At 35.2% G+C, this 13,090-nt stretch overlaps 2 protein-coding genes across 3 annotated transcripts in view; one reads left to right on the top strand and one right to left on the bottom strand.

The window, feature by feature from the left end:
• Nucleotides 1–8,762, top strand: part of LOC138921422 (uncharacterized) — a 78,109-nt gene extending 69,347 nt beyond the window's left edge. Inside the window, exons 3-4 of one of the 2 annotated variants that reach the window (XR_011433980.1) lie at nucleotides 6,193–6,280; nucleotides 6,851–7,180. The gene's annotated coding sequence lies outside the window, so the exon portion shown is untranslated. Of the gene's footprint in view, nucleotides 1–6,192 lie in introns of both variants that reach the window. The other variant, XR_011433979.1, reaches the window with a different exon arrangement.
• The window catches only part of LOC102149960 (uncharacterized 35.5 kDa protein in transposon Tn4556), a 60,793-nt gene that overhangs the window by 33,821 nt on the left and 13,882 nt on the right, over nucleotides 1–13,090 (bottom strand). The gene's annotated exons all lie outside the window — the stretch shown is intronic.

Here is a 13,090-nt window from a genome sequence, read left to right as displayed (position 1 = left end):
AGATCTGGTAGAGTATCCTTGGCTCTCTTCTACACTGGCTCCTATGCAGATCTGAGCTCTGAACCAAGATAATTAAACAACTTTGTAGATTTGTGATCAAATCAAAGAACTGGATTAATGGCAAATAAGGTAGCAAAAATACAGAGACAAAAATAAGAGAGTATTTAATAGCTCTTATTTTAAAGGTTATGGTTTTTAATACTAAAATAAAAATTTACCTATAGCTAACTAAGGTAATTCAGATTTCAGTGGATCTTTCTGCCACTTGCTAGTACGATATGCTAGGTCTCTACAAACCTGCCCCAGGTGTTTCTGCGAGTCCCTAAGGCTGTCTCATGTGAGCTCACTAACAAATCTAGTCAATTTTCACCAAGAAGGGGGAGTAAATGAGGAGAACTTATCATCATTCATGGTTTTAATCCTTTCTTTGCTCTAAGTACCCCCTCCACTACTTATCACCACATCCCCTGGGCACTGCTGTGCCCACTGGGAATAGCCAGGCCTGCCAGCCTATCAGGCACCACCACATTTTATGTGCATGACTGAAAAGTGTTGTCAACTCCTTCAGATACCATCTTGTCTACAGTACACAGCTGCATGGTTTCCTATGAGAAGAGGTAGAGATTTAATCATAAGATTACAGAACACTCCCTCCCACCCCCCCATCCCCCCACCTTACCAGCACATCAACAAGGCTCTAGGATAATAACACTGGTTTACAACTGAGAGGGCAGCAAGACACAGAATCTATTTAGGAAGGAGTTCTTAGGGAAACATAAAGACAACTGGGAGGGAAAAAAAACCACCAAAAAACCACACACAAAAACAGAAAACTTCAGAGAAAACTGAAGCCTCTGACACAGCTCCAGCAAACATGAAACATAGCTCAGCTCCTGGCCAGATTAACATAACACCTCACGCTAAAAGCCTGACTGCCTCAGTTCCTATTACCAGGTGTATCATACCTGGCTTTCAGCAAAAAATTACAAGGCAAGTCAAGGTTAAGACAGCCTTCTTACAAATGATACATACCATAGAAAGATCTGCCCTTGTCCAGCTCCTCTTCCCAATGGCAGGGGGAAATCTTATGACCAAACAACACTGTGTGCTCCAAAGGGGGTGAAGACAGAAAAGGTGTGGAACCCTGGGTTTCACAAATTTAGAACCAAGTGAAGCTCCAGCCCTAGTGAAATGGTTAAGGGTAGGGGCTCTGTAGCCATATTATCTGGGTTTGAACATGGGCTCTACTACTTACCAGCTGCTACCTTGCTTATTAGCATTTCTACATTTCCTATTCCCAAGCTGTAAAATGACGCTTACTGTACCATCCACCCAACAGGGCTGTTATGACAGGTAGTAATACAAACTGGACACTTGTAAGTGCACCAAACACATAATAAGCACTCAAATATTAGCTACGATTATCCACAAAGGCTAGAAATCATTCAGGTATTTAGATTTCCACCATGTCTCTTGTCCTCTTACTATTAACAATGTGGTATTATGGCAAAGAAAGATCTTATTTTGATGCTTGGTGTAAATAAATAACAAAGAACCAAGGTACTAATTTTCCAGCTGTAAAGAAGAAACTGTATTTGTTCCTTTATAAATTCAACTATTTTTAGAGCACATTAATACACACAGTGTCCACTGCTTCATTTCTAAGAGGCTGTGATGTCTTCAATTCCTGGTGTTAAACTGAGAATCACTATCAGCAGTAGGTACAGACTTAAATGATCAACAATACTCCATTAGGAAAAATCCTCAATTCTTAGAACAGCATGACTCAAGGATGATGGCTTTTCAGAGTAAATGTGGCCTAGTCCTAAGAAGACTTTTTAATTTTAAGGAATCTAACTGAAATATTTTACTTGGCTATTAGTATTATAAATTGGTGCTTTAATTACATTGTATTGCAATTTCTGTTTGTGAAGACTGGTTGTAGTTTTGTTTAAGTTGTTTGTCCATTCTCTACCTGACATTTAAATAGGCCCTAGGGCTGTGGGCTTGGGGCAGCAGCAAATATCTCCCATATGTCTTCCTTTCTACTAAAACCCTACACTACTAACATTTAATATATTCTACCTGCCTTAAAAGACTCATTGATTCCCATTTTGGTGCCTTACTTTTATTCTCGACAAAATTAGTTTTCTTGATATGATGCAGTATCCAATTCTTAATGACTATTCACAAAAGTAAAGTATGGTTCAAGTTACTTTCAATATAAAAAAATATTTTGACTCTTAACCCAGCAATTCCTATACATATAGCCTCTCAAATACCTAAAGATACACACGCACACATACAAGTTTGTTTTAAAATTTTTGTAATCATAAAAAAACTGGAAATAATCTAAATAGCTATTAGTAGGAGAAAGGCTAAATAAATTGTAAAACTTCCCTATCTTGGAATATTATACAATATTATAATTAAGATTAATTATATATAATCATTATTATATATAATTATACATAATTATTATAATATTATAATTAAGATAATATTATTAAAAAGAATGATACAGGCATTATCTAGATTTAAAAGAATGATGTAGATATTTATGCACTGATATGCAAATATGTAAATATGCTGAAACAATACTGATAAAAAAATAAAGTTTCAGAGGAATTGAAGTCAAACTCTGTAAAAAACAAATAAAACATCATACTAGCATACACATTAAGAATGTATGGAATGATACAAAAAGCAATCTGTTCACATGCTTAATCCTGGGAAGTAGAGATGGGGGAAGGAAAGGGTAAAGAGGAATTTGCTTTCCACTCTACAGTCTTGTGAGTTTGAATACATTGTGACATTTACTGTATAAAAATAAATAAATAGAATAACTTCAAACATACATTTTAGGTATAAAAATAAGTCACAAAATAATATATGTTATGATCAGATTTCATTTTTTAAAAACTATATATATTTAACATGTATTGATAAATGCAGGCGCAGACTAGTATCTGGAGCCACAGAACAATATATTAATTTGAAATTTAAAAATTATTTGAGAAAGTGTTTACTTGAAAAAGTACCTCTTAAAATTTTATTTGTTCAACACGCTTGCTAACTCAAAATATCCAGTCATTTTTTTAGGTCAAGAGCATGATTTCCTGAGGTGCTATTTATTAGTTCACATAATGCCTTGCCCAACAACTGTAGGATACTGTAACAGAAATAAATCAATTGACGAAATAGGTAAAAATAGTACCTAATAAGTAACAGTTGCTATACTGCAATGGAGATTTTAAAAAATCGTATAAAAATTATTAAAGTACAACAGTGAAATGTATTTCACTGTTGAAATATATTTATATATTATATATAAATATTAAAGTGAAAATATAAGCTCAACGAATTATCACAAAGTGAACACCTCTATAACCACCACCCAGGCCAAGCAATAGAACATTACTAGTACCCCAAAAACCCCCTCTTGGTCCCTCTCCATTTCTAAGTCCTCCCTCCTCCTGAAAGATAATCAATATTCTGATTTTCATCACTATAGATTAGTTTCACCTACTTTTGAAATTTATATAAATGGGATAACAATGGTTAGTTCATCTTCATTGCTTGAACGGACATTTTACAACGTTTTTTAATGTCTATGCACAATTCTTGCACATGTATTTTGGTGCATGTGCACACATGTATGCATTTCCATCAAGGAGTGGAATTACTGGGTCATAAGGTCTGAATCTGGTCAGTTTTAGGAAATAATACAAAACAGTTTTCTAAATTACCAGTACCAATTTACATTCCTACCAGCAATAAGGACTCCCCACTGCTCCATAAACTCCGTGCGTACTACTGTCAGGCTTCTCTCTCTCAGCCACTCTGCTGAGTTTGAAGTGATATTTCTTTGTGATTTTAATCTCTATTCCCTTGCAGATTAACGATGTTACCTTTTCGTATCTCTATTGGCCATTTAGATATTCTCTTTTGTCAAGAGTCTGTTCCAGTCTCCTGCCCACTTGTCTTTTGGTTATCTTTTTCTTATTGATCTGTGAGAATTCTTCACATATTCTGGATGTGAGCTCTTTTTTGGTAATACAGGTTGCAAATATTGTCTTTTAATCTGTGGCTTTAATTTTTACTTTCTTAATGATCTTTGAGTCATAGAAGTTCCTAATTTTAATATAGTCTATTTAATGTGATGTTTCAATAATCATTTTCTTTTTAGATAGTGATTTTTGTTTTCTGTTTAAGAAATCTTTGCCTATTCTAATGCCCTGAAAATCATCCTGATTTTCTGGAAGGTTTAATGTTTAACATTTCATATTTGTATCTACAGTCTGCTTGTGATGGATTTTTGTGTATGTTATGAAGTAAGGGTCTAGTTTCATCTTTTACCATATGGATAGCCAATTGACTCAATACCATTTATTGAAAGAATGCTACCTGTCATAAATCAAGAGTTTGTACACGTATATGAATCAGTTTTAAAATCTCTTACCTGATCTATTGGTCTTTTTCTTAATCCTTTTGCCAATTCACACTCTTAATTACTTTGTTTTACAATAAATCATGATATTTGATAGATGAATACCTCCATACTTCTTTTTCTTAAGACTCTTTCCTATTCTTGGCCCTTTGCATTTCCATATAAATTTTAGAATCAGCTTGTCAGTTTTCATAAAAACCTGCTACAATTTTTATTTGGTTTGTTTGAATATATTCATTACATTAAGTTCATTGACTTTAGGGAGAACTAACATCTTTACAATACCAAGTTTTCCAATGCATACATATTTATTAAGGTCTTCTTTGCTTTTGATAGTGTTTTATGGTTTTCTGTGTAGAGTTGTATTTCTTTTATTAAGTTTATTCCTAGGCATTCGATGCTTTTTAAAACTATTCTATATGGTATTTTGAAGTTTTTTTTCTTTTCCTAAGTCTTACTTGCTGCTGCTATGAAGAAATACAACTGATTTTTGTATACTGATTGTGTACTCAGCCTTCTTGCCAATGCTCTAATTCTAAATATTTACCTGAAGATTCTTTTGGATTTTCTTTGATCCAATTATACCACCTGTGAACAATTAACTTTATTCTTTTACTTTCCAACTCTTATAGGTTTCAAGTCTTTTTCTTGTTTTATTGCACTGGTTAGGACTTTCATTACAACATTGACTGAATATGCTGACACTGGGCACCATTATCTCACCCCGATCTTAGTGAGAAGGTTTTCATCATTTCACCAATAAACACAATGTTTAAGGTTTTTTTTATAGGTACTCTTTATCAGATTAATTTATTTCTATTCCTAGTTTTTCCTAAGAGTTATTTTTAAAACCACAAATGAATGCTGAATTTTATCAAACGCTTTTTCTGCATCTACTGAGATATAATTTTTCTTCTCCAATCTGTTAATATGGTATTATAATGTTGAATAACTCTTGCATTCTCAGATTCATTTAACAGTCATATGTCCTATTACATTTTGGACAAAGGCACCCAATAGGCCCTTTAGCAAAACAACTTGGGCCTTATCCAGTTTCCTTCTGTACCCTTCTCTGTCTCTTTCTCCTTCTCTGTCTCTGTATGTTTCTCTCATTCATCACTGTCCCCCCTCTCCCCCCCAACATGGGGCTTGACACCCAAGGGGTCATAGTAGATACTAGCACTTAATAGACACTAAACAAACACTTATCAACAGCATTTAGATGCTTTCACGTTCATTAGACAGTCTGCATATACATCACAGAACTCTGTTAGATCTTTTTCTTTTTAGTCCCATAACTGTTTATATCAAATTTTAGGAAATAGCCCAGCAAAATGAAGTACACATTTAGAATTCCTTTTAATAAGGGCATTTAAAAATTATACTATGATTTAGGTATGATGTTTCTATGAGAATATTCTGATTAGGATTCTGGAGAGTCTACTAATTACGTAGATTTAGGAATAGGCTTTAGAATCTGAGAGACCGTGGTTCTAACCCATGCTCTAAGGCAAGAACATGCCTGGCACATCCAAGGAACACTGAGGAGGTCGCTATGGTAGAACGAAGAATGGGGACTGTAGGAGGTAAGGTCGGAGAGCTGGATGTGGGCAGATCACACAGACCTTGAAGGCTATTGTAAGGACTCTGAACTTAACTTGAGAGAGGAAGCCACTGGAGGGTTTCAGCAAAGATCAGAACCTAACTGCATCTATGACATGCTCTGACTTGTGTTTTAACAGGATAACTCTGGCTGCTCTATGTGAAGAGGTTGAAGGGCAACAAAGGAAGAAACAGAGAAACTCAGTGAGGGAGATTATAATAGTCCAGGTGAGTGATAGTGGTGGTTGGGCCCAGATGGTGGCGTGGGAACTGATGAAAAGTGGTCAAATTCTGGATGTATTTTGGAAGTAGAACATACGAATTTTCTGAAAAATTGAACAAAGAGTTTAAGGAAAAGGGGAGTCAAGATGAACTCCAAGGTTTTGGCCTGAGCCTTTAGAATGATGGAACTGCTACTGTGTGCAATAAGAGACTGAGATTGCAGGAGCAGGCTGGGGAGAGGGATTGATACCAGAAGCTCAGTTTGGGGCAGTTTAAGTTTGCAATGTCTATTGGCCACCCAAATGGAGACGCCAAATAAGCCCATAGTTTACGGATTAGGTCTTGGCTGGAGACATTTATTTGGGAGCCACTGGCATAGAGATGGGAATGAAAACCAAGAAAACAGATAAGATCACTTAGGAAAGGCATGTAGACAGAGAAGGAAAGACATCCATGGACTGACCCCTGGCATTTAATATTTAGAGATGGGGGACAGGAGGACCAACAAGTAAGACAAACTGAAAAGGAGTAGCTTGAAAAGTATGGGGGAAACCAGGCAAGTATTGTGTCCTACAGGCCAAGTGCAGAGGATTTCACGAAGGACAGAGGATCAGCTGTGAGGACTTGCTATCACAAGGTATATGGGGACTGAGAACCAACCACCGGACCTAACAATATTATCGCACATTGCATTACTGAAGGGGATGCTGATGCAGAATAGAGGAGGTAATTTCAGTCCTTGAGAGGATGAGAGGCTGTGGGATTCAGTATACAAGGAGAGGGGCTCACTTTCCCTTATTGCCAGTTAAGGAGAAAACCAGAAGAAAATCCAAAAATGCAAAAGTAGTAAGTCATCTGAGCAATAAGGAATAATATCCTAATAAATCTGTGAAAATCTGGATGAGGTTATAAGTCTCCTCCTGGGGAGTTATTTCAATCTTTAGATACATGCCATCAATAATATAATGCTTTTCACCTGGGAGTGGGGTAGGGCACGCCTGTTGGATAATGTTAAATTTCATTCCATTATTCAATATGCAATTAAACTTGTTTACCAATTGCTCAGTGGAGTGAGCACACATCCATCCACACACAAATCCCTCTAAGAAGATTTTTGAACAGCAAGGAAAAAAGACTTTAGATTTCAAGGATAGTAAATTTTTTTTATTGTCACTGTTTTATAAAGCAAACTGTGACAGGTCATTCTTCTACAAGCTTAGTTAATGACCAAGTTGGAAAGAGAGACCTGAGGCAAAGCCTACAGCAGTTAATGTTCCAGACACTCATTAATATACAGTAAAAGACTAAAATGACCCAGGGTTTAGCAATTCTACTTCTGTAATGATATGAGTATTGAAACTGGAATATTTCAAAAATTTGAATTCTAAAATTTTGGCTTGATCCATAAATTACATACAAAGTAGTAAAAAACTGTGAAATATTAATTTTTTAAAATATCCAGTTTGAGATCTTTTTCATTCTTAAAGAAATCATGAATTAAGAATTACTGTACAAGAGATAGCTTCATTTTTTAAAAATTCTACAGTTCATATCCTGAGTGTAACATTAAAAATAAGCCAACTAAAATTCTTACTCATAGTTGGTTGCTTCCTTTATTGGAGATTACAACAGTCCTGTTCCTACCCTCTTGAGATGAAAAGGAAGGGTGAGATGAGGTGAACTGAGCTGCTGGCTGGGGCACAGAAACAGCAACATGGAGCAAGAGGAAAGATGCTTAGTCATTAAATGACGAGCACTTACCTAGACAACACAATATCTAGATTTGGTAAGCTCTATTAAATATTTTTCCAGTTTTCATAACAAAACCAAGTCGCTTAAACAATTTAGATGTTTGCTTTTCTAAGAAGAGTGTATTATTCATCTCAGCCCCAAGCACTGTGCCCTCCACCCCCTACCCCTACTAGGTTAGTGACCTTGGTAAAATAACTTCTCTGAGCCTTAGTTTCCAAAGACTCTTCCTGACATTACTGCGTTTTTATGAGGATCAAGTGAAATTTTAAGCAGTAAAGAGCCCAAAGCTCTTTGAACTATTAGTATTGTAGTTTAACAACAGTACATTAGTTTCCTAATTCCTAATGATCTATCAAGGCTTAAGAAAAGGAGGCATAAGTTCCAATATCTATGTGGTCTTGAACTTCAGTGTCACTGATAATATAGTCGAATAAAGAGCTAAGTAAAAGATACATGAAGCCAAAGGTCCCTAGCCTATCTCTAAGTTAGTAAATACCTTTATATTCTTCAGGCCCCTGTGCAAACAGATGAGCTGTACATATTCATTTGCGGTAGTTAAAGAAATTATTCCTCTTTTCCTAAACGTACAAACATAAACAATGACACCATCACTAACACTGACAGAAAGAATGTAAATGTTTTATGACTAAAACTGCACATATGTTCAGTTATTTTGTTTTAAAACAGTAGTGAAATAGTATTTAACAAAATGAAAAACAAAAGTAAGGTAAATAAAGGGAACAGGTGTTAGGGATTCAGTTAATGGGAGATATCACAGATTTTGTTTATTATAGTATTCATAAAAAACTATATATTTTTTATAAGAACTCCACAACTTACTACCGCTATGACACCTGCTTTGAACCAAACAAGAATTAGAGTACTTAATTTACAAACAATCATTTACTGGACACATCCTTCGTGCCTAGCTGCACTGACATCCTCCTCAATATAGTAGTGTGCACTTTTCTGAGAACGTTACAGAGCACTGGAATTTTGTTTTCTAAAAAGAGGAAACCATGATTCCTCTGCACCTCCAATCACTCCTTCCATAGCATTTATTCCTCTTCTAACATATAATTTGCTTATTTACTGTATTTGTTGCTTATTAATTGTCTCTTTCCACTAGAAGATAAATTCTGCTGAGGGGTTTTTCTCTATCTGGTTCCTTGATGTATCCTAAGAACTTAGAACTGTGCCTGACACACAGAAGCAGATCAATAAATAATTGTCAAATTAATGAATAAATGGATTCTTCTTAAGTGTCCCTCTTTAAAAAGATTAGTCACTCTCCCTTGGTTCCAAGCTAGGTTTATAAGGTTAAACGGCATGTTTTGACATCTTTGGCTTAATATTTGATCTCAATTTTGTCTTACTTAGGTACACAGCTCTATCCAGTTTTCTAGAAACAATCCAGCAATATCTTCTGTAATGATCTTACCACATGGACCTTCCCTGCTACTGAAAAAACAATAACTCTTATGCCCTAAACCAATAGTGGGCTCCACCCAGAAATTCCTTAAGTAATCCTTCTATTTCACTACAATTTTTTTTGCGCTCAGATCTTTGTTAATGACTTGGATGACTTTTAAAAGGTATTCTCTGTTGACATTTCTTTGTGGAAAATTGTTATTACTTGTATCTATATTTACATTCTTTCCAGCTTTTTTTCTTGGATAGTGACTAAGCCCTTTTCTTTTTATCATTGTCATCATTTTCCTCAGATATCCAGTTAATATATTGTTTATCTCATTTTACCCTTTAAAATTCTCAATCACTACATCTTATGCATATGTCTGCGTGTCTTTGTAAAACTATCTTTATTCTTGTCAAAATTAGTCTTAGTTCTGAGACACATTTACTTTACAACTTTTAAACATTTTTACTTTTACCTTTAAAACTTTTTTGGTAGGCTTCTGAATTCCTGCTACTCAACAACCATTTGTTTTTGACTACAGACAGTCCTGGTTTGAAAAAATAGGTTATCATGATGTTGTAATATACCTTTTTGCCATTTTGCCCTGCTGCTTAAATTTCCTTCTATGACAATGACTGCACCACCTCTATTGCTACCATTTCTTAATTTTTCTATTGTCTAATTTAAAATGTGCATGTTGAAGGCACAATACCTTGAGAGTTTCACAAATTAATTTTATATCTGGTTGGCAATTTACTTTAGTCCAAAAGGAACAACTACTGTTGTGACCTCTTGGCTCCACATACTACATTAACATAAAAACTTTTAAATTATGCTTCAAAAGAATCTTTTTATTATGTTTGTGGGTTATGCTAGCAACAATGTAATATTAGACTCCCTCCCAGCTCTTAGTCTTCCCCATTAGAGGCATTCACTATGGAAGATAGACTCTTGAACTTTTCTGTCTCCCATCATTCCAAAGATGCACTGTCACATGTCCTCATGCTCACAGACAATCTAGATCTCTTCCTATTCCAGAGCTACTAAATTCTAACTCAAAACTTAAGTTGTTTTGGATGGATATCTATCAATTTCTGACTGCTATTTTCCTTTTCTGTTTTTGCCTAGTTATGTTAAAGATGTTTGCTAAAATAATCAATCTCTTCTTCCTTGGCTCTCAGAACTCAGGCATACTAACACCATATGGAATGGTATTAAACTATGATGGCTAATCCCTGGTAGCTCATTTAAAAAGGGCAATCACCTTTTCAGCTTTTTTGTCTCCTATCAGGTTAAGTTCCGGTTAAGCACTCTGAGACAAATTGTGATCTCCTTCTGTGTCAGCTTCCGATTAGGACTCTCTCACTATACCAGCCATAGATGGTAGTTCTCTCTTGTAGAAGATACTTAAAATATATGTATTTTCCAGATATACTCATCACTATAACAGGAATTGTTAGCCATGGCCTCTGTCATAAGAGAGGTTATAATAGAGCACAAGAGATAAAACATAGAACAATTGATTATGAAAGAAGGATGACAAAAACTTGAGGCGAGTGGTCAGAGCCTAGGGGAATCAAGGAGGAATAAAGAGCAGAGGAGGACAGACGCGGGGTGGGGAGAAAAAGGCCCTTCTGAAACACGTGCGAAGGAGGGAAGGTTTTGCGTTCATGGAACCGCTCAACCAGAGAAGAGGGAGTATAGAGAGAATTGTAAGTCTTTCAAGTTTTGTATATGAGAAAAATTTTGGAAATATGGAACATGTAACAAATCACTAAAATATTTCTACTCATAATGCTTTTTCTGATACAACATTTTCTTTTCACTTTAGAATCTCATCTTGGCACAGCCCTGGATGTGACTTTATGTTTACTGAGTACAAGAGAATTTAAACTGGGTTCGTAGGTATGATCTGGGTTTGAGCCCCAGTCTAAACTATACCAACTGTGTGACTGTAGCCTCTTTAAATCTGCTTCTACACACGATGGAAATAATATCTATTAGTGCTGTAATGAAGCTCAAATAAAATCATGTGATAGTGGATTATAAAGGCTTTACAAATGGGGCATTCTCTATTAAAACTGGTAAGTGTGCATTAACGCACACAGGATATTTCCTTCCTTCCTTTTACTTCTTTTTTATTTTAGAATCTAAAGACAGGGGATACATGATTCACCATTTTATTGTGGAAAGAAGCTGTCATTCTTTATCTGGACCATGGCAGTAATGATTCTCTAGTTAGATCTAAATGACTGAATTGCAAGGTGAGCTGTATTGGTGACTAACTCATTTTCTCTCACCTCCAGCACCCTCTTTTCCCAAGATCAAGCAATTTTCCTGTGTAATGAACTGTATCTGTTATCAAGTGGCCTGGAAATTAAGAGGTCCAAAGACTCTCCCAAGTCCTCGTTTCCCACATTGTATTAGGATGTGATTTGCTGCTACATTACTGATCTATGTTTCCCTAGACCATAAAAAGGAGAAATGCAAAAATGAATGGAACTATAGAACAATTCTATATATTGGGGGAAAGTGTCAATCAATTTTGAATTATTCAAGGGAGGGTTTTCTAGCTAATAGGTTGTCAAATTCTTCACACCAAATGCTTGTGTCTGGTTGATAGCCTTTTGGTCAGCTTGATGCTGACCAGTAATGGAAAGGGAGCAGATGCGACAAGGACAAGCTTTAAACCAACATCAACCACCAAAAGTGGATTTTAGGGATCTGATTTATGTCTGTAACATACCCAAAGTCTGGAGAAAGTGAGTTCAAAGGAGGACAAAAAATAAGTAAACTAGGTAATAAGGAAAAATATTCAGGCCATACATTTTCTTAATTTATTATGACTTCTATAGCCACAGCAAATAAAATAAAACAGAGAAGAACTAACCAATTTATTCGATCATCCCGAGACGAATTATATTTTTTCTCATATAGTCAATGTTTGTAATCGTTTTCTTCTAGCAGACAATTTCTGAGTAATTTCTTCTACTAGCCATTTCTGCTATTTATAAAGTTTGTGCTGCACATTTCATGTCTTATATTCACATATTATTTTTTTGGCATTTATTAAAAACGTTACCAGATAGCTACGGAAATTACCTGCCAGAAAATCTTTCATATTATTATGTTATTTGAAAAACAGTAACAGATATTTGTTGGTGACTTTACCAGTCAAAAGCACAATCTCAAACGGGTAGAATCAGGAAATAAGTTGAGCTACTGAAGAAAAAAGATACTTATTTAACGACAGGAATTAATTCAATGTACTTAAAATGACTAAATTACAACATTAAAATAATATAAACTGTCAGTTGTAAGAAACAGCAAAACATATTAAATAATGTTGATTCCAAATGTGCACGTGTTACACTATTTTAACTAGGCATGACTTTACATGCAACTAAAATATTGCTACAGAAGGTAAAATAAAATTATCTAAACCTCTACAGCAATAACACAAACAACATTAAAGCTAGGAATAAAACAACAACTTGGTTCTTCGTGGGCATTTTTTATGGTCTGTAGGAACATTTTAGAAAGTAACCTAGAAAGAAAAACGTGATTAAATTTAATCGAATTTGACAGTTAATAGAACACCTTGGCCAAAATCTAGGCAGACAATTTCAGAGATAAAACTGGTCATA

The sequence above is a fragment of the Equus caballus genome, chromosome 29, assembly GCF_041296265.1.
Source record: "Equus caballus isolate H_3958 breed thoroughbred chromosome 29, TB-T2T, whole genome shotgun sequence".
In the NCBI taxonomy this organism is placed as follows: domain Eukaryota; kingdom Metazoa; phylum Chordata; class Mammalia; order Perissodactyla; family Equidae; genus Equus; species Equus caballus.
The sequence above is the reverse complement of the archived record's forward strand: the minus strand, read 5'-3'. Positions and strand labels throughout refer to the sequence as shown.